This window comes from Scleropages formosus, chromosome 3 (assembly GCF_900964775.1).
Source record: "Scleropages formosus chromosome 3, fSclFor1.1, whole genome shotgun sequence".
NCBI lineage: Eukaryota > Metazoa > Chordata > Actinopteri > Osteoglossiformes > Osteoglossidae > Scleropages > Scleropages formosus.
Genome location: NC_041808.1, coordinates 15513434 through 15536615, shown reverse-complemented (window position 1 = coordinate 15536615; position 23182 = coordinate 15513434). Strand labels below are relative to the sequence as shown.

The 23182-nt window shown below is 40.0% G+C and overlaps 1 protein-coding gene across 1 annotated transcript in view; it reads left to right on the top strand.

Annotated features, from left to right (window-relative positions):
- Positions 1-6817: 6817 nt before the first annotated feature.
- The window catches only part of LOC108935187 (disabled homolog 1-like), an 87496-nt gene continuing 71131 nt past the window's right edge, over positions 6818-23182 (top strand). Inside the window, exon 1 of the mRNA XM_029250713.1 lies at positions 6818-7112. The gene's annotated coding sequence lies outside the window, so the exon portion shown is untranslated. The remainder of the gene's footprint in view (positions 7113-23182) is intronic.

Below are 23182 nucleotides of genomic sequence, written 5' to 3'. Positions count from 1 at the left end.
TTTCACATTAAGGACTGCGGCATAGTTTGGGTGGCACAATTACTCGTATTCCCCACATCACACATCACTGCTGCCTTCTGAGGAAAGAAGCTCAATTTGCTGTTGTGACCTGTGCCAACAGCAGTGTGCTTTGGGATACCAGTTCTAATACAGCTGACGGTGTAGAATCCATCTGTGATTTCTAAAGAATTTCAGAGTAGGTGACAGGCAATGTCTGTCTACTTGAGGTAGAATAAATCTGCAGCATCCACTCTGGCCTTGTGTGGTACTTTACGAGTAACTGTGAAAGGCCATCTGCATTTGCATGGAGGGCAGCCTTCTTGCGTTCAATGGCGTAATTGTGGGCACAGAGCAGTAGTTCTGGCAGCATCATTAATGGAACACCACTTCCTGAACTAAAATTGGCAAGAGGGTTGTGAGCAGTGAGCAGTGTGAATTTCCATATATTTAGGCATTCGTGAAACTTCCATATTCCAAAAACTATCTCCAAGGCCTCACATTTGATTTGAGTTAGTTCTTTTGAGCTTACCTCAGTATTGGTTAGAATATGGGGAAGAACGGTAGCAATGCCATGTGATGAGGCATTACATGCCAGTCTTGGATTGTGTTCTGGATTGTAGTGGGCCAGTACTTTCTGTGACATCAATAGCTCTTTTGCTGTCTGAAATGCTGACTGACACTCTGCTGACCAACAGCACCCTTTTCCTGTGCACAGTAATGGATTCAAAGGCTTCATAATTCTTACTAGATTAGGTACAAATCTTTTGTACTGCTTAATTAAACTCTGGTTAAACCCCCCCAGATGACATCGGGTGGTACTGGTGCCTCCACAGCCACTTTAACCTTGTTCTAGATCCTACAGTAAGGGGGAATCTTTTATACTCCTTCAGTCTCTGTGGTCTATGTCACATGATCACGTAAATAGGCAATTACTGTGGTATTTATGTGCTTCAGATAAGATTGTTATTTTTTCTAAATGAGGTAATTGGTGGGTCTGGGGTTCGAGTCCCGTTTGGGGTGCTTTACGACGGACTGGCGTCCCATCCTGGGTGTATCCCCTCCCCCTCCGGCCTTGCGCCCTGTGTAGCCGGTTTAGGCTCTGGCTCGCTGCAACCCTGCTCTGGACAAGCGATTTCTGACTCTGTGTGAGAGTGTGTAAATGCGGTCATGTCCGCTTCCATAAAACATAATAGCAGTTGTGGAGCAGGTGATTATTCTTAGTTTTTTCAGCATATATTAATTTCATCAGCATAATGAGTTAAAAATGCTGTTTATTTGGGCTCAATGGATCTTAAATACAAAATATTTTATACAAATACTATAATGTTAAAATGTTTCATTTACTTTAACACAGGGCCTGCATATACATCAAGGGGCCCTTCTGTATCTATTAGATGTTTTAAATCAATCACTGTACAAACACAGGATTACGTCTTCATAAATAAACGTTTCTCTCACCCATGAAATGTGGTTATAAGATGAAGAAAATTATTTAATAATAATTTAATTATTACAGAGGAATACTTGATAAGATTATCTTCTGTTCTTGATTAATTCAACCGTTTTCAGCTCACCGATCTTTTAACTGTCAGTGTCAGCTGTAATGACCATAATGACTTTTAGTGTTTGCGGGAGATTAGCTGCTGTATACATCTGGCAATGTAAAAACAAACAAACAAAAAAAAAAAAAACTGTTGTATCAACTGATTTGGCATAAATTGGGTGATATTGGGGGTCAGATAAGGACAACTGTTCTCAGGTGTTTCGACCTACTTCTGTCACCTATTTATAATGTATTTAATAAAGAATGCACTTGGTTTCCTGGTAATTTTATTGCAAAATTCTATGAAGAGATATTCTTATCTACTTTATTCCATTATTGAATCCCCATATGTTTTAGGGATTTTCATTCTGCATATTCAAAGCTTTTATCAAATTCTAATCAGCTGATTTGTTCTGGTCATAAGTGAGTGAAAACCGTCCAGCTGTTTAAATTTTCGGTGACATCATTAGCGCCTTGTATGACATTCTCAGCAGACATCCATGTTCTACATAAAATTCTGTGAAATCATTTAATACGCCAGGCATCTGTGACACCTGTCCCGTATTCTAATGAATAACAGCACTTCCTCCGTGATTTTGCTTACCATTTGATTCGCAAGGGCGTCATGTGATCACGACCTCCTCTCTCAGATGACTAATGACACAGCCAGGTCCTGCAGCCGAGTGATTTCTGAAGAAAGTAATGTTGTCGTTGACATGACAAGCTCCTCTCTACACCTCTTCCTCTCTCCCCAGGTGATTCCTGCTGTTCATATGCCACTGATATGGAAAGCAGATGTGGCTACTCTACGGTAAGACTTGGCCTACATTTTTTCTGATAGATGGTTTGCAAACAGTTGTTTTGGATTTTCAAAAATGCTGTTCCTTATCTTTCAGCTTACATTTACATTTATTCATTTAGCAGACGCTTTTCTCCAAAGCGACGTACATCTCAGAGAAAATTCAATTTGTACATTACATTAGGAGAAACAGACATAGTTGCAGACATGTGATTCTTAAGTGAACCTGATTTGTTGCTTTCCACTTTATGCACCAATGTTCATTGCACGAGTAAGTCCATAAAACGCAGGACAGAATAATCCTGATACCTTTGTACAACTTTTTTTTTTTTTTTTTTTAAAAAGGTACATTTACATACAATACAGGAGTAATTGTAAATGTTTATCTGCACATGTTCATAAAGTTACGGTGCACGAACATTTACACCATACGTGAGCTTGAGAGATCATGGGCGAAGTGAGTTTGGAAAAGGTGAGTTTTCAGGCCCTTCTTGAATGTAGACAGGGTTTCAGCAGTTCTGAGTGAGAGGGGGAGGTCATTCCACCACAACAGAGCCAGAACTGGGAACTTCTGCTCTTTACCTTTCATGTGCGGGACCACCAAGCGAGCGGAAGTAGACGAGCGAAGCGGTCTGGTTGGGGTGTAGGGGTTATCAAGTCTTGATCAGTTGGGCCTCTAATACTCTAAGCCTCTAAAACTCACTGACTAACTATCAGTAACTGCTTATACTAAAGGAGTCTGTTGTCTGTCCCAGAAGCATAGGACACTGTCTTGAATACGCCCCAGACAGGATGCAAGTCTAACACGGGGTGGCCACACACAGAGTCATACATTATGAGCAATACGTAGTTACCAGTTCACCTTATACATGTCTTTAGGAGGAAAGCAGAGCGCTTGGAAAGAACCAAATGAACACAAGGAGTATAAACTCATGTATAATTGCACAGCCCATTACCTATAAGGCACTTGCACTACCTGCTGAGCCACTGTACCACCCTTAACCTCTAATAGGTGTTTAAAATTCACTGTGAATTATGCAAAAGAATTTTAAAAAAATGCTAATGCAGGGTTTCATTTGTGGTGGACAGTATGTGGCTCAGCAAGTCACCATAATCCATTTAAGTGATTATCCCAAATGCATTTTATGCATATTTTACACAAATCTCTCTTTTGTGCACTGGACAGCTGCTTTTCTATGAAACATACAAATTATTATTTGTAGTTTGGTTTGTTTCTTAAGCAGTATGCAATGGAGGGGTTACACATTTTCCTGTGATGAATCCAGACACTTTTACATTGTGGTTCCCACCAGCATAAAGATTTCACAAGCCATCATTAAAATGTCCATTTATGAGAGAAAAGTAAAATGTAGCATGATTACCACTCTGAAATACAGTTGGAGGACATACTTCAGGAATCCTTTGTTCAAGAATTCATCTCAAAATACTTCAAAATGATTTTGTCTCACAGCAAAATTTCCATTGCTTTAAGAATAGAGATAAAAGTGAGGGACAAAGGATGGCTAGAGGTGTACTAACAGTAGCACAGCTAAGTGGATTTGCACATAAATCAGAGAACAGGATGTGATTATGATGCCTGATGTTGCAACTGATATTGCATAACACAACTGACCAGTCTGCATGCATGCCCACTTTTCTGACTCCTATTGATTGTTGCCTACGATCTGTCTTTTGAAAACACTCCTACAGTGTGACTGAAAAGATCACTTGTCATTTTTCATCACTCTTACAATAATGTGAATTTTTTCTTTTTTTTTTTTTTGATCTGATGCCAGCCAGGATACTTCTAGCTTTTGAAGTCTACTTCTCGTGTTGAGTCGAACACTTATTGCACAAGGAGGAAGTATACAGGGCTACATATTGCACAGACAGTTGCTTCCATTAAAGCTGTTTGCTGTAGGAGAGGATATGTCTGTAAATTGCTCTAATGAAACTACATGGTTTATCTCCAGGGCATCAGCCACATGGCTGTGTTCGACAGCAAGGGTAAACATGTATGACATCTGAATGCAGAGAACATTAATTTCTGAGCCATGGCATATCGTCCACATGCAGCAACCTGTCATCGCTGTTGTCCTTCAGCAGTGAAGCTTATAGATCATGCTCAATCTGTCAAATAGAACAACTCCAATTCTACAAATACTTTGGCAAAGCTAACTCTTGGTTTCTCTTAATCATTTAAAATGCGCACACACACACACACATTTTCGGAACCGCGGGTCCCATATGGGGTCACGGGAAACCGGAGCCTAACCCGGCAACTCAGGGCGTAAGGCTGGAGGGGGAGGGGACACACCCAGGACGGGACGCCGGTCCATCGCAAGGCACCCCAAGCGGGACTCGAACCCCAGACCCACCGGAGAGCAGGACTGTGGTCCAACCCACTGCGCCACCGCACCCCCCATTTAAAATATTGATACTAATTATAATGATCATGGAGTGTCATTTTTTCACATTCACTCCATGCATTAACTCACCTGTTGATTTGGTCTTTATACTATAGCTTTCCTCAGAGTGTCACCTTTCACGTGACAGTGGTCATGGAGCTAAGTAATATCAAAAAATATTTTCCAATCTCTACGATCTTTAGATGGTTGTCTTTTTTTTTTTCTTTTTCTTTTTATTTACCAAACCTCTTCTTCATCTATGTATGCCAGTCACTGGAGAATAAAGCAATAAATTCATTTTGTTATAATGATCTGAATAGATAAATCAGACATGCTCACCCAACTATAAGATAAATCTAGTGGTCTTCTCATATATGTTAACAACCAGGCAAAAAAGCACACTTACTATTTAGAGTCCTGTTAGGTGTCCAAAGGCTGAAAGCTGGCAAGGGTTACCATTTGTGAAATTGAATATCACTGTTACTTCAGTTAATGGCCTTACCCCATTTAAACACGTAGGACTTGTCAGACCAGTCGTCTTATATGAATACTCAAATGCCAAGTTTGTAGACTGTAACAGGGAGTGAATGACATATGTCAGTCAGGAAGGGAAGTCTTGAAATTTGTCTAACAATATGCATGGAAATGTCATAAGCCTCTTCCATATCTGCTCTGAAACCTTTTTTGAAAGCAGAATAATCTGGTATTATAGGAAATTCAGCTCCCTGATCCTTTTAAGGGGGCTGACCCATTTTTATATGAATGTATTTGGGATAGGTATAGCAGAGAGGGAGCTTATGGTTTGAGGGAGTTGTGGCGTGGCGTGGGGGTGGGGGCGGGGTTGGAGGATTAAAATCATCAGGAAAAACAGGTCCTCATAAACAAAGTGTGAGAGCTAAACATCGTGTTCTTCCTAGCTGCAGCCAGGATTACCATTTTGGGGGGGTTGGTGGGGGCTATTGCAACTGACAGATATTCATGCTTTCTGCACAACCGTACTTACTGGGGTCAAATTTGTGATCGCTGACAGCCAGTGGACCTGGGAAGTCAGCTCCTGTGGATCCGATAGATGTCCTTTGCACGTTCCTTGGCAGCACCCTGAAGTACCGTAACACACCAGTGTGGCAAATGAGTAGGGCAATGCACGATGTAGAAAACAAGCCAAGGGGATCCTCAAGAGTGTTTTTTTCTTTCTCTTGCTTTATGTTTTTGTGTAATACTGTCAACGGGCACCATTTGGACTCCTGGACTGATGTGTACAAGATATATCACATATTGATATGCTTGTTACACCATTAATTCTGTGTTGCTCATTGTCTTCTCCTGTTCTTTTCTTGAATCTCATTTAATTCCCAGTCACACTGATGCCTAAAATAGCATAGGTGTATAGCTTTTGGAATATGTTTTTTTTTTATCCCCCTCTCTCTGCTCATTATGATGACAGAGGCTGGCATCTTCACAATACCAGTAAGTGGCTTTATGAGAAACATCAGTTTTTACTTGACGATATTAATCCCAGAACCCCAAGTCCCCCCAACCCTGCTTGAGGATGGAGGTCATTACTCACCATCTGATGATGGCTAAAGCTGACAAGGGGTCTCTTTGTGCTGCACGTGTAATTAAAATCAATATAGGACACAATGAAATGACACAACAGACTTAAAATAAAAAGTCAGTCATTACTAAGAGTTATGGATTTCTATTATTGCCCTTATTGTTTTATTTATCATGATTTAACACATCCATCAGTCTCAGGGAGATAAATCTGTAACAAACTGCATTTGTACCCAGTTTTCAACCACTTGAACAGAGCAGGCTCTTGGTTCGTGTTTGAACTTGCACGGACGTTAGCAAACCCCCAAACACCCACAACCGCGGAACAGATTCTTTTCCCCTCGCGCATCATTGTTTTTTTGGCGCACGAGACTCGCTGTGCCCGCCCACTCGCCTCGATTTTGCTCTGAAACCAGAACGACGGGGAGAAGAAAGAGTTAATCCCCGCCGCGGCCTGCGATTGGCTGTTGAGCCGTGGGTACCGCCTCCCTCTGGCAAAGTGAGTGAGGGAGAGTGAGAGAGGTAGGTAACCAGGCAACTTCAACGGTAGCGGCAAAAAAGGAAAAGGGAGAGAAATTAGCGCTAAAATTTGGAGGGCTCTGAGGGGAACGGAATGATGTAGCCTCGCTTTTCATCAGATATCCCTGCTACGGGAACCGGATTACCCTGTTTTAGAGAAAAAAGCAAGCATGGATCTCTACACACATCACCAACGGGAATTTATATGGTTTTCAGCGAGATAGACGGGATCGTCTTTACGACTCAAGTGTAAAAAAAAAAAAAAAAGGTCAGTGAACATCACGTCCCGGTAAGTTTCCCGGTGGACCCACCACGGTCTCTCCTTCAGTCTTTACTGAACTTTACTGCAAATTCTGGCCTTCTGCAAAATAAATTAGCTCCTCTCTCCGTTTTGGGAAAGTACGAGTGTGAAGTTGTTGCGTTTTTAATACGCGATACTAGCTGTAGGTTCTGCTGGCACTCCGAAATAACGAAATTTACTAGCAAAAAAAGTAGCCATGATGTCACCGTGTGGTACTCTACTCACTCAGACTCACTCACTGCACGACGAAAGAGAAATTGTGCTACCGTACAGTGACTTAAAATACAGACCAGCAATTTCTGCCAGCCATTAAAATGTATAAATTATATGTTTCCTAGAGATTACCTGACGAATCGTATGATGACTCTCACATATCACACGCGGGATAACTGAATTTAAAACAAAATACGCAGAGCGTCTGTAGCAGTATTTGTAACCTCAGAACGTGTTCATTTTCATGTTAAAATTTTTCACACACATTAGTTAGTCTAAGTGTGTGTGATATTATAATTTGTATTTTCTGAAGCGTTTTGAAAATATGGCTTTGTGGAACAGACAGTTGTTGTTATACTCGGTCAAGTTTATCGAGATCTGTGTCTTTTTTACTTTTTTTGCACAAACGTCTTAAACGGCAAACCGTACTGTTTCTTGTTTGTCAGTGCCGGTTGTCATGTTAGTGTGAGTGAATTTAGAGCAAACGTCGATACAGAAGAAGAAACTGACGGAGCCGTTAAGAAACTACCAGCGCGCGCCACTCACGCGGCGGCTGTTCGCGGCGCGCGTGGTGCTGAAGGACCGGCGTCGCGAGCTCCACCCGCGCTCCTCTCACACAGTCAGTGACGCTGGGAATATCCTGTTAGAAGGTGTGTCTGTGTGTGTGTGTGTTATACGAAATGGTCCGCCTTACTTTCGTTTCCGCAACAATTTTTGCAGCTGATTGGTTATGATCTGAACAGAGGTCTGTTTTCCTCCTCTTCTTGCGCGGCTCCATTCGTTCAGCTGCTGTCTTCTTTGAGCACAAGTCAGGATCGCTTGTTCAGTCCGTGGATGTTTCAGCTTGACTCTTTTAGTATGCTGGTGTTTCTCTGTATGGACACCCAACAGGCAGCATTAAGTCTCTACGGAGATCTCACACACACTGAAAATTCGCAGCACTAACACTGTTTTCTCTTTTCCCTCTCACTCAATTATTCATCACTTTTCCTGTATTTTCTGTTTATGAAGTACAGAGCCAGTCTTCGGTGTCTCCGTTCTAATATTGCCTGTTTAGGTCAGTTTGAAGAAAGCCAGCGAAGAGTGTAATTTTTAGAACCCAAGAGATACTTCACACATTAATTTTTCGAGAAAAATAATTGAAGATACTGTGATGTTGTGAATTGTAATCTGGTACCCTTGATCTGTGCGGCATCCTATGTGTAAGTAAGAGGGAACATCTTCCCTAATGTTCAGACAAGCCAACTTTGTTCCCTGAGTACTTGTGTATAACTCCACTAAGTGCTGTTTCTAACACGTTTTGGTCAGCCGATACCTGGGAAGTTGTTGCACTCCTGTAGTGTACTGTTCCATTTCCTTTTTTAATTAAATTACCAATGAAAAGACACACACTGACATGTATCCCACCTCATCCTAATTGGGCATGAAATGCCTTTGAAATTTGAATCAATCACACACAGCCTTGAAAGTAAAAAAGGAAAAAGGGAAGTGCTCCTACTGTTTAGACTGAATAAAAAAACCATTCTGCTGTGTGACCCACCCTTAGGCAGATGACCAGACCATTGTGTGTGTTACTAATGATGTAAATAAAGCACTCTGCTGGTCAAACCTTACACTACAAGATCAGTTAAGTTGTAATGATTAGAAGCTTTTGCCTGTCAAAATGCACCAGTTTCTCCCAGCAACCCAAGCAGAAAGTCTGAGTGCTGCCAGTAGTCTTCTCAATCTGCTATTGATTAATGCAAATCTCCCACTTTAAGCTCTTTGCCCTGTGTTTCTGTGAAGATGTACATTTGGAACAGGTTCTGAAGGGTGAAATGAATTTGTCAAAACAGTAGCAGTTGAAACTTGTTATGCTATGAAAATTTTCTCTTGAAAACTTGATTCCTTTGAATGCAGTGTTTTATGGCTCTCTTGGGGCTATGGTAGAGGCTGGAATGACTCCTGGACATCCCTGTAAACTACTGATTACAAAGTATGGATGACTCACTCAGTAATTTTAGGTTAGATTTTAAGCTGCAGAGTACCATAGGACATTATCTTCAAGTTTTATGGCTATATTTAGCCAAATGTGAATGGATCATGGCACTGCTACTTGAAAGTATCAAAAAGCATTGAGGATAAATCTTTAAAAAAACTTCTTAGTGACAAGAAAGCATATATTGTTCAAAGTTTTTTTTTTTTTTTTTTTTTTTTTTTATTAATTGTTTTTTATAACAAATGTCTTTCAGTCAAATTGTGTATAAGCCTTTGCAGTTCCAACATGAAGTTTGTGAACTTTTCTTGAATCTTTTAAATATCTTTGGTAATATTTTTAAGTAGCATACTGTCACATTAGTTTAGAGAAATTTTAGTCTTACACTCATTCTCTTTACATTCAGAAGCTGTCTTGCCACAAAATTTTAATTTGAGTTTGCCTTTTTTTAAATAAAATTCTGCACCAGTTCTTCTATATTTATACTACAGTTATAGATTTAGGATAATCATTTTGTTTCAGTTGAGGTGAAGGTCATTGGGAAAGTGCCTGACATTCTGCTCTAAAGACATTTCACAAAACTAAATAGTGATCGTTTTTTTTAGGTAGCAACAGGCAGAGCTCTTGAAATCACAAAGCAGCCTGAATTGTGAAACTTCACTCCTTATGCGTTAAGATTAATACAGGGTTCTTCTGTTTAAAAAGTGTTTGGTTTTCTATATTCATCTTTAATCAAGACTGCAAAGTTCTACTGTTGATTCGTTTGACTGGACAATATTGTTTCTCATTACTTATGAATTGTCTCTGTGGTCTCTGTTGAACTTTACACTGGTAGCAATGCTTTTGGAAAAGCTGTGGTTACTTTCTTCCTGCTTATTGTTCATAAACAGTTTATATAAAGTATATTAGATTAGAGTAGCAGAAACCTTAACGCCAGGGAGCGCATTAGTTTTATTGTAGATTTATGCAGCATCTACTTCTTAGTACTCTTTTAGCTGACTGTATTGAGCCAAGACCGACAGGTGCAAACTTGTGCAGAAATTCCAAAAAAAACCAAACACTCCATCTGTAGCTGTCAGACAGCAGCAACGTTTCAAAGTTCTAATTCCAAATGACATCACTGCCGTTGGCCGGAGGTCAAGCGTGAGCAGTGAAGTGCCCACCAGGGACAGTGTGTAAACAGAAGGGGGGGTTGGGGGTGGCAGGGCCGTGGACTAGCAGGCTTACATCTAATCGTCTTATCGCTCAAGCAACTCATGGGTGGGCAAGGGGCCGAATGTGGAGCAAACACAACCCTACAGGGACTTACCCTCTGTGCTGGATTTGTATTTATACAATATATTTATTCTACATATATTCTAAACTGCAGATGCTCAGGGCAGCTATTAGTCTCTCAACATTCTGTATGTTGCAGCTGTAATAAAAGGGCAGATCATTTTTTGATTTTTGATTGTACTTTAGTTATACTGAGTGCTGTTGTGTTAAATAGTTAGAAACATGTGAGACTGAGGTTTCAAGTTTACCTATAGTCTTAATATTTTGGCACTGTTGCTTACGTTTTTGCTTGTTTCTTTAGTTTCTTTTGTTTGTTATTTTCTTTTGTTTGGTTAATTAGTATGAACCCAATTACTTTGCAGGACTTACAGTAAAATGTTTTTGTTTACTGTTTTCATTTCAGACTGAGGCAGATTTTGTCAGATATGCTTCCCTTAGAAGTGGTGTGAACACTGGAGAAGAAAAATGTGCAATTTATTGTGCATATTGTTTTGTTTTCATTCCCTGTTTTAAAATAGCCAGTCTTTCATTACCAAACTGTACTGTTACATTAATCTGATGCTTTTCTCCAAAGTTACTTATAATGTTACAGCTACATGCTTACAATTATTTACTCATTTAAACAGTTGGGTAGTTTTACTGGCACAATTTAGGGTAAGTACCTTGCTCAAGGGTACTACAGCCAGAGATGGAGATTAAACCTGAAACCTTTAGATCCACAAGCAGTAGCACTAACTACTATGCTACCAGCTATCCCCTGTTAAACTCCTCTTTAGTCAGAGTCAAAAGTTAGAGTTTTTTCAGCCCAGGGAATCAGTCATGTCTCTGTGCAATGTGAAACAGTTTTTCTTTCAAATATTAGAGTTTTTGTACCAGTTTGGTGTTATCAGAACATGCATTTGCACAGTTGCTGCATCTGGCCTGAGTACAAGACACATTTGGACCACGTCACGGTTGGATTGCACACAAAAAAAATCCAGTGGAAATGCAGCCTGAAGTGTGGCCCGTACACAAGTCTTGTTGGATTAAAGCTTCAATATATTTATGGCTTTTTTTAAGGTTTTTTCCTCTGCTTATGGGACTCATGCAGGTATCTCAAACCTCTGTGGGCCAACGATGAGCATTCAGAGGATGGATGCTTCCTCATAAACTCCCTGAGGAATTATGCATTTCATTTGACATTTCATAGTAAAACCAGCAGAAGCAGGGCAGGTCTTAATACGTTTAATTTATACTATTTTTTCTTCCATTTTTAACAATTATAAAAATAGCAACACTTCCCTGTGCTGTGTTCTCTTTCATTTTCCCAGAACAAAAGCAAACGAATGCAGCTGGTGGTTCTCTGCTCTGGTGAGGAGCTGTTGTTTTTGCATTTCCCAGTAGTCTACTTCCATCAGTTATGTTTAATGCTTAGTGTGCCCCATTATTACTTTTTTTTGTTCCGTCCCTGAAGCTCAGTCTCCGAAATGTACTAAGAGAACTCCCATAAGATGCTCTTAGTTTCAGCTGTGAAAGTTGTCTCTTGCTTGAGTGTCCACAATTCTGTTCCAACTCTTCGGAAGTTACAGAGATTAGAAAGGCATTCTAATTTACCTTGATCAGCTCATGTGCTCATCTTACAAAGTCAGTGACAGCTTTCTGATAGATTGAACATTCTGTCCAAAATCCCTTCCTGTTGAAAGTTTCATCCCCTATCAGCAGGCTGTCCGCAACTGGAATCCACTACTGACCCACTGATACCCTGTTTTACTCTCACTTTGTGTTTGGGGTACTGATAAACTCTCTCTAAATTCTCTCTGCAGTAGCTGCTGGATATAATCTCATAATTCAGAAATTATATTCTCTTGAAAATGGAGTAGCGGGGATGAGTCCCTGAGGACTACTTTTGTTGCACTCTTTTCAAGCATGAGCTAGAGAAAGTCCGTGTTTGACTGAGCTGAAGGGAAATGAATGAAGACTGGTGTACAGTTAATTACTTTTTAGAGCGGTTTGCAAGTCATGTTGCTCTTCAGAAATATGACATGTCAGCCTGTGTAGACATTTGCTTTACACTCAGCAGTATCTGAAAATTAGTGTTTTTCTTTTAATATTTAAGACAAGATGGAAATGTATCATTGCTATATTCCGAATTTGCCCTTTAGACCCCAAATAGATCTAGACCTTAGAAGAAACAATAAAATGGAACTTTAAACATCTAATATTAGCCAGTCTTAAAATGCAACTGGACTTGCAATTTAAAAATGACTTTGTCTTACAGGTTATCATATTTTATGACACATTTAAAACCAGTTTGGTGGGTTCTCTCTAAACTCTTCTTGTTATAAAGGACATTAGATTTAGTGATGCTTCTTGCAGGTGTGCTGTTATGTCTTCAGGCCTACATAAGGGGGGGTTGTGATGGGAGTCTCTTCAGAGAAGTCCTTGGAGTTTCACCTCAACATTCATCAGGAAGATGGGGTGCTGGGATCATCTCAGGAAGCAAATCAACGTCTTGACATTGAAAAAGGCATGGTTCTGTTAGGACTTTTCATCTTCCAGGCCAACTGCTTTAACCAAGGAGCCTGATATCACTACACCCAGCATTTAGCCCATCACCTAACATGCCTTTCCATCTCTTCTTATACTGTAGGATTGGAAACAGGAAGAGCAATTCAGAATTCCTAATGACTTTGTGATTATATTCAACTGAGAGGAATGCACAGTGAGATTCAACATGTATTTTTACCCTTACTAATCAAATGTCTATTGCATATTTTAAGGCACATTGAACACATTATTATATAAAGCACGTATTACTATCTTCCACAGATTTATTATGGCATTAGTTACACTGCATTGTTATTGCATTACTGCACAAGTCTATAAATACTCAAAAAATTGTTTTCATCCATATATTGGAAACTAATTTACAACACTGCCATTCTTTCATAAAATACAAATGTATGCTGGCTTTGTAAGAGATGTGTGCAAATATGTGATTGTTGATAGTATGTCAGTTACTCTGTTCTGTTGCCTCTGTATCTTCACAGACGCCTTCAGTCTTACTCTGTCCTTGAAATGACTAATCCATCCTTGGGTATGTTTTTTTTTTTTCTTCAGGCCCATGGAAAAGGAGCTGTGGTACTTCTTGTAATTGGAAAAAAGGAAAAGAAACATTCAGGGTGAAGTCTGTGTGTTGTCGTCTATAGTGATAATATGTGCAGTGGAAGTCTGATGTGGCTTTTTATGGTCTACATGCCTGCAGCCTGACCGCACACCAAGACAGGGACCCTGCAATGATGATGAGCCACAGGAAGACTTCCACATCAGCTATGTGCTAGAAAGATTCATTGTTATCCCTTAGTCAAATCTAATGCATGTTAAAGTGTCATTGGATATGCAGCAGTTGTTCTGCATTCGAAAACTGAATGCTCAAACTAAGTAGCTCTGTAAAACACTAGTGCTGGCAAATGTGAGGTGGTCTTGTTTGCAATCTGCACCTCATTGCACTAATAATGCTCTTTTGAGCCTCACTATTGAGTATAAATGTATTTGGTGTCGTACATTGAACAATTTCAGTTTATTTTTTTAATAATTTTTTTAACATACTGACTATGGAAAATTCTCTGACTAAGGTGAAGTGATAAGTAACAAGTTTGTTAAAGAATGGATGCTCCGGGTTGAAGCACTATCTCATGATATATAATCTATAGTTCCTGGGACTGGGTCAAGAAACTTTGCGACCTCCTGGCCTTTCAGGGTGTTTCAAGTTTACAGCAAGTAGCTTAGCAATTAAGGGCATGGACTTCATTTCTGATGGTTACTGTTCAAACCTTACTCTCCCCTAGAAGGTAGTTACCCTGAACTGCACTTTTAATAAAGGTATTAATGAAGCAGTGAATTTGTAAAAGTCATAATATATTTAAATATGAATAGTAAGTATTTAATTAGCTTTGTTATGCATTGCATTTTGCTTTTGGTGATAAGACACTTTAAGCGGTTTCATGTTCACTGACATTGAAAATGTTTTGCATGAGCAGTTATAATTTAAAAACATTGCTGTGCATATACTGTCATCAGTAGTAACAGCACAGCGACAAGAAAGAAGGTCTCTTAATTGAATTAGGGTCTTTGACTTGCTGCAGTGAAATGCGCTGAAATTCATTTGAATACCATCAAAAATAATATGGAGTTTAATATCCTTTGGCACTTCTCCACAAGAAAGAAGTTCATGTACAACGTTCTCATCAGAAGAAAGAGCCCTCAGATCAGAAGGGCATGAAAAATGGCATGCAAAGCAAGCATTTTTGTCACAGCGATGGCCATAGGTATGAGAGTATATATAATTAACTCCCGTGTGGAAAATTACTTCCTCTGACTACGTACGTGACTGAAAACAGAACACTTCATTCTAGGTTTTCTTGCTCCCATGGGCTGCTGCTGTGAGGACAGGTTGGAGGGCTTAATGTGCTGCAGTCACATGATCACCGTTACTGACAGATCTGATCATTGCTTTGGGGGCAGATGACCCATTACTTTGGCAGGGCTCTGTTGGTTTGCTCAGGGGAGTGGAACAGACAAGGGTACAAGACCACATTCCCCTTTTGACTGTTGATCCAGGAGAACTAAAGTTAACGACTCGGTTTGATCTGTAAATAAGGGGTACAGGTGCCTGTATGCTTAGCTGGTGAAAGTTCCTTAAGTTCCAATCGCCAAATGCTTTCCGTCTCATAAAGCACGGCTGGTTCCCCTGCATTCAGGCCTTTTCAGGGATGTTGAGATGGTCTCAGTGATGTTTAGATGGAGTTATCTACCCACTCTGATAGTCTGAATGTCATCTGCAGTCCTGATAAGCCTTATTGCATTCATTGTGTACCAGTTCTACCTTTCCATGGTAAAGACTGTCAAATAAGCAAGAGTAGCAGAATACATATTACTGAAACAATGTATTGGATCACTGGCTTTTTATATTGTCCAAACATGATTGTTTAAGGTAAATAAATCCAGTGATTCAGGAGGAATCTGTTAAATATTTGGACTTTGATTTTACCCTTATTCTTTATTATACTAATCCAGTTACACTGAAGAGTCTGGAAAATCTGGAAAAAATCTTGAGGTTATGTAAGAGACTGGATTCTTTCTATGTGACCCAACTGGGAATTGCATGGAATTTTGCTTTTTCACAATGAAGCTTACTTTTGTTCTTCAGGGTTTGTTTACAGGAAAGACAGTAGATGATATTGTGCTACACATTTGTTAACCCCAGTACACAAGAATATGGCTTTATTAGTGTGTTGTCTAACGAAAAGCCTAGCTAATGGAGCTCTTAGAAACCTAAGCCTTATCACATGTCATTGCAGATCATTACCACAGCCACGATGCGCAAGGAAACAGTTGTTCTTAGGTCATCTTACACCCAGGTCACGAAGATACATCTGACATGAAGAGTGCTCTGAGTGTAGAGAAGGGTGGAAACTCCTTTGTAAAAGAGAATTTTATGCACCTTAATACACCTTTGTATTCTATTGGGTTCTTTCTAAATTAGTTTAACTGAACATACCTTTAATTCTTCTGGTTAAAATTTCAGTAGCCTGTTTTGAAATAAGAGTATTTAATTTTTAAATTTTATTTATAGCCCCCTTTTAATGAATTGCAGTATTTTAGTTGGCTGTATTACTATTTTTAAGGCTGTCATATAGGGCAGTATGTGACATAAGCTTAACATGTTTGGTACATCTTATGACATCAGTCTGTGGCTACTAATTTTTTCCCCTTGTACAGGTAATTTATAGTTTTACTAGTGTAAGGTCTGGTTGGGTCTGATTGTTAGGCTTTGAGGGGAGGTATTTTGTACTGTTTCCTTAAATTTTTCCTCATATGGTGGTAAAATTTGAATCCAGAACTAAACACTTACAATGTTTACAAAGTTCTTGGGGAGGTCATTCGTTACAATAAATAATTTTTCTCTGTTTTGATTGTGAATTTGTGTTTCTCAGTACTTGAGGGTACAGTCACATTGTCACCTGCCATAAGTACCTTTCTCCTAGCACCCAACAGTAGTTATTAGAGTGCCATTCAACACTATGAGGATTAATAGCCTGGTGTAGTGCTGTAATCAATAAATCTGACTGGTCATATTTTTACATTATTCGAACAGAAAACATTACTGGGAACTGTATTCATACCCAGTGCAGAGTTCTGTGACTAAAGGACAAATTGGGAAAGGACCATAATAATTGCCCCTGTGTTAAATGGTCTTTAGGCTGTCCATTTAGCATGAATGCCTAAAACGACAAGGGGCATCCCAAGGGACCTGGAATGAACCTAATCACACATTAAATTAAAATCTTTATCCATTTGCATGATAAACGCAGGGCAAATAAGGAGAAAATTAATGACCTTCACCTGTGCTTCTGTGCAGAACATTCTTGCTTTATCTCTTCCCTGGGGCTTCACGGAAAATGACTTACTGATTATATCTCAGACTTAGACATTTTATTTTTTGGAGATTTCAAAATTAATTTTATCTTGTTTTGTAAAAGAGATCCACACATTATATTAAAACAACGGTTCAAATTGTTATCCGGGTGATTAGTTTATTCTACGGAAATGCTGCAGGGCTTTGGTGTTGTTTATTGCATTCTCTTGGGTGCCACGCAAATTGAGATGACAGGGATCCAAACGGCATTTTCTCACAAAGTGCCGTTTCCAGGTGTTGTAGCAAGTTTAATTACTCACACGTGAAATTAGCTACGGAAAAAAATGCACCGGGGAGAGACGCAAACATGGGACTAATTACCATGCGCAGACGTGCATTTGCGTGGCCGGTAGAGCTAGTGCTCTCTGCACGTCGGCTTCCCCAATTAGCCGCAAATAGCCCTGTTGCTCTCACTCGCCCCGGGATGCCATTCTGATGCGATCGTCCCTTTGAAGCCCCATCGATTTAGAGTAGCATCCAAGAATGAGAAATGAACACTGAAGACTATTAACTGAATAAATTTGATTGAATGATTGCAGGACAAATTCTTAGAATGGTCTGAAATGGAAAATTGGCTTAACGCTATAGATCGGTGTAATATTTTAGGTTTTGATAATATGTTATATGGCAGATGGCAGTGCAATGTTTAACAGGAATCGGGTGTCTTGTGTTCGTGCCACAGTGCCCTGAACAGTAGTCAGCAAAGTTGTCACTGTCAAGGTGGACATATAAGAGCACACACCTGTAGTTGGGCCTCAGGCACTGGTGTGGCTCACTTACCAGTGCTACCACACAGCTGCTCCATTCCAGGTGGCAGGGATGAGGAGGAGGAGCAGCCAATAGGAGAGAGGCGCTTCACAGAGGTCTCACGCTGTCTTTTTGGACTGTGCAGCTGCCAGCGGTCCTAAGGGCTGGTGTAAGGGGGAGGGGGTCTGTGTCTGTGTCTGTGTCTGGAGCCAGACTCTACCACGGTGAACGAGGGAGCTGTTTCCAGAGAATTGCTCCTCCATCCTTGGCTTGGATTTGATGGCCGGCTCTCAGCCAAAGCAGCCTACTTAGTTTCAATCCTACGAGAATTTTCCCTGGATTCGAATGACACATTTCTGAACGCCGCATACCTTATATGCTAACATACTGCTTTTTTGTTTTTATTAAGAGATTTCATTTCGTTTTGCTAAACAAAGAACTGAGGTGTGCAGAATGCCTGCCATTGTAACCATCCCACTGCGCACATGGTATTGAGGCTAGCTGCACAGCAGTGAAGACAGAGAAAGCTAGTCCTGGCTGTAGTACTCCTGAAATGAGTCTCATCTGTGTTGCATTATTATGTACTCATGTATATGTTGTGTTAGGGTAAAGAAGAGGAAGAGCTCTGTTTTAAAGTTTTGCCTGCTCTTTTCATATGGTGCAAAGATATGATCTGTATATTTAGTGTGAAAGTAGACTTTTATATTTGATAAAGGGGCATTTGTCCCGTTTGTAATGTAGGACAAGGACATGCGTTAGATCGCTGTTACTTCAGAAAGAAAGGCCTTGAGATAAAATCGCGTATCTTCAAATTTTCCATTATGGAACCAGTAATTGCTCATTCCTTTTACTGGACCTGCTTTGTATAGAGGTTGCTTGACATGTGTTGGCATGCCGCATTTCCTAGTGTGCTAGTAATGGAAATTGCAGGTAAACGCTGTGCTGCAGACATGGGACCGTTTCATTTCATTGTCACTGTGACAGTGGCAGTCTAGCATAAGAGCTGCTTACAATTACTCTGAAAAAGAGAGGGAAATTAATCATCAATAAATCAACAGTCCTCTGTTTAGCATACCATGCAAAATAAAGTATTTGACACTGCTCAAGACAGAAAATAGTAATACGCAGACAAAATGCAGCGTCTCCGTTTTAAATCAGCAGTTACGAGGCATTTAAAATCAATCGTTTTTGTTGCTGGAGTCCATTACATTTATTGTCACTGTCAGTTTGCTGTTGTGGTGACTTGTGTTATTTCCATACAACTCTGTCCAATTATCTCTAGATGTTGCATTGATCCACACTGATGCAGTAATGGAAAATCTTACCTTCACCCTGTAGTTTTGCACAATTTGAGCATAGCAAAAGATTAAATCACATTAGTGTCTAAAAAGTTTCATTACCTTTTAATTCATTATTCACAAGTAGTAGATATCACAGAGAGGATAATTAGGTTGTCAAAAAGCAGCACCGGCTTCTAAAAATGTTTATACGTGGAGAACCCTGCTGAAGTGTGTGGAGATAATATAACACAATAGATTCAAATTCGGGTAACAGGTCCAGACGTTGCTGAAGAATCCTAAGAATTAGTGAATTTGCTTTTTTTAATTTCGAAAGTCCACATTTGCTTTAAGGTGATCCCACTTCATGTTTATACCTTGCTTGGTATTCTGTTGTATTGGCTTTATGTTCGGTGGCTTCAGTTATACTGTTGTCCTATCGATACAGTAAGATCTTTATCGAGGTTTTCAGCAAGTGGTACTTTACATAAGAAATACCCTCTGTGAGCTCTTGTCAAATTTTGAAATAGTTCAGACTCCTACAAGACTTCGCTCATTGGACTCAGAGGGTTGTTAACCTGAATGTGCTCAATCTGGATGAGCCCTAAGGGAGGATTTTGGGGTGCGTCTGAGGCTGGGGACTTGGCTGCTTATTGCCAGCATGACCTTGGCCCGCCGTGTTTCTCTGCCTCCCCTTGGCCTCCAAGCAAATCAAACAGAATCCCTAATCACCACCATTTAGAGAATTTGGTTTGCTACGACTGTGAATCAGCGTACAGAAACGCCTTGCCAGAATTCCACACGCCACATGCTGCAATCCTATTACACACACCGAGGCCGCTGAAGCCCAACTCACAGGGCAAACGGTGCCCTTCCAGGTGCCCTGCCGGCGTATACAAACACAACAGCATCCAAATAGCCGAGATACTTAAATCTTTACGTTTTCTTGCGACACTGACTATCAACAAAGGCTGTTTATTTGGTCTGGAACGATACGGAGTTGTGTTCCGGCCAGGATGGAGGATTACGAGGGAATATCAGCATGAGGACTGAAAGCTCGGTGTTATGAGTGGAGCACACAGCCGGAGAGCAAGAGATGAAACGTTAGCGTCAGACTTTAGAAAGGAAGTCAGCCAAACACCCACCTCAGGACATGGTTAAGTATAACCCAAGGAGTGTCGATTCCTGCTTGCTTTCATTTTCTTTGACGTCGAGGGCAGAAGTGAATTCAGAGATTAGAACTTCCTTAACTCTAATTAGCCCTAATGCACAAGAAACCTGTCCTTATCTGTTATGCCTGCCAGGCACACGTCTTAATCTCCTTCCTCTGCTTGATCATAACAATATTCAGAGTAGCAGGAATAAAAAAAAAAAAAAAATCTTGATATTGGGAATATTTCACAGCTTTTCCCTTCGCGGTCTTTCCTTTTAAAATTTTGAGCACACTCGAGGAAATATGGAGCATAGGGGACCTGAGCTAATTGCTTTCAGAAGGCTTTGATCAACTTGCTGGCACTTCTGACTGCTCCTGAGGAAGTACTGAGGGCCTGCTAAGGCCAGTGGTCATTGTCCTTTCTTTACCACCACTTTCAATCTCAATGATAGCTGGACAAATTTGAGGGGAATGCTGGATTGTTAAAAATACGTTCAAGGGTTTTCTTTTTTCCCGTCCCTGGCGGTGAGGAAATATCTTTCATTTATATGGGAATGTGTTTCATTTGTGTGTGCTCACCTTCAGTGGAATTAGGTGGCCCACCTGAACTACTGTTTGCATATTAACTCAGGATTTACTGTTCCATGACAACCACTGTTCTTACAGGAATGAGAACTGTCACAGATTGTTTGCCCAACAGGGACTTGTTGTCATCATAGCTCAGAGCAACAAAATACACTGTGGAGATGAGTGAAAATTTCTTCAAAATTCTTCATGCATCCCAGCAATATGTTTTGCTTACACATCAACACGATCATGTGAATCCAACCTTCTTAAAACATGCTGACATTTTCTGTGCAGCAATACTTTGCAAAAAGTTATCCGGTGAAATGAAAAATATTAAACATCTTTTGAAAAAGGTAATTATGTTTCTAGATGGAATTCGGCCGTTCAGCTACACAGATCAGTTTATAAACATGGGTGGCCCGACCTCCACATCTGTTCAAGAGCTAGTTCTTTTGCATATCTGTCAGTGATGTCAGATTTGTTTTTATATCTTGTAGAAGTGTTTATGTATTTTGTGATATACTTGAACAAGCATTCACTAATTCAGTCTTTATTGTTTCTCTAAATGGAAATGCATGGCACAATAACACTGGAAGTATGGTTGGCTGGGAGTCCCCACGTTCTGCAGGAATTGTCCAAATCTACTTTTGGCCAACTCAGCAAAGCAGCCACAGTCTGGTCCGAGTCCGTTGTGATTTCTTTCAGCGTGGTTTTTTGTGTTCAGTAGACTTTCTCATTGGAAACAGAACTAGCTCTCAAGGGGAGTGAGATATTGCTGCAGTTCCTGTGGCTGGTTGCCTGTCCTGTTACAAGACATCCTCCACTTTTCTCTCTAGCTCTGCCCACATAATAAAACTGCATCATTTTATTTCAGAATGGTCAGCCCAGTTGCTTCCAATCCACTTTACTTACATGGGATTATATAATATACAGTATTATAATTCTAGTATTACAATATATAATATAATCTTATTCGATTAATAGAATATTTTGTGTCATAATATTAATAATACTTAGGTTATTATTATTATTATTGGCAACAACAATAATAAGAACCCCATAAAACATAAAGACTAAGAGTTGTGGAAATAAATCGGTGTAGAACTAACTGTTTTGTACATATGTCTTGAGCTTCATAGTCTATTTTGTAAGTGACTTGGCAGGTAGTAACTCATATGAAACCTCATCACTGGAATGTTTTAGTTTCAAACTGATTCCACTGAAAAAAGGAATGAAACCCTTTTCATTAAGACTCGGCAAGACTAAATCTGACCTGCAAACAAGTGACATGAAGAAGCAATATAGACAAATCACAAGAATCTTCAAACAAGGTACAGAAGTTTCTGAGGATGTTTTTCAGCGGAGCACACAGTACCACTGCCACCCAACACCAAGGAAACAGTGCAAAATGCTACCGAGGACATGGGAACAACGCAGTGATATTTCTGTCATTTACGGCTACAGTATTTTATACCCTTGGTTAAGGTCAGTTTCTGTCTATAGACCGCACATTTTAGGAACTTGTGAACGTAATTATACTCGCAATATTTTGAAAAACTGCATATACTGAAAGGATCAACTCAAGTGTGACGAAGTGCTAGTGGATGAAAATGATTAAAGATCGATTGAAAACATGGAACCAACCGTCACACCAATTGGAAGAACTTGCATCATTGGTTTCAGCAACCATCATTAGAGAAAAAAGTTGACATGGTCAAGCTTGTCAATTCACTTTAAACACTATTAAACCAGCAGATTGTAACTACTGTAGCGAAATGTGTAATTTTTACATCATGGAGATTTTTCAATTTGTTGTTCTGTATTCAGACTATGAAACATTTAATGGTTATAACCGCTTTATAGACTAGTAGTAAGAATCAAATATTTAAATGCACAAAAGTTCCATGTAGGGTGGCGCAGTGGGTTGCACCGGGTCCCGCTCTCTGGTGGGTCTGGGGTTCAAGTCCTGCTTGCGGTGCCTTGTGATGGACTGGCGTCCAATCCTGGGTGTGTCTCCTCCCCCTCCGGCCTTATGCCCTGTGTTGCCGGGTTAGGCTCTGGCTTCCCCCGACCCCGTATGGGACAAGCGGTTCAGATGTTGTGTGTGAAGTTCCATGTACTGTACATTTGTAAAATCTCCTGAATAGATCATTTGACAAAAGGGGATATTAGTTTAGGTCCATGAAAACTAAGGTTAGTGTTCTTATTTGGACTCAAGGCTTTCACAGAAATAACCAACAGCTCCACTTTAAGAATGTATCTTAAGCTACCCCAGCCATGAACAAACTTTGGAGTTGTGTGTGAGAATACACTCCTAAAATATAATTTCTACAGTAAGTCATCTAAAAGTATGAATGTTTAAAACTGTAGAAGTGTTAGCAAAGTGAATAATAA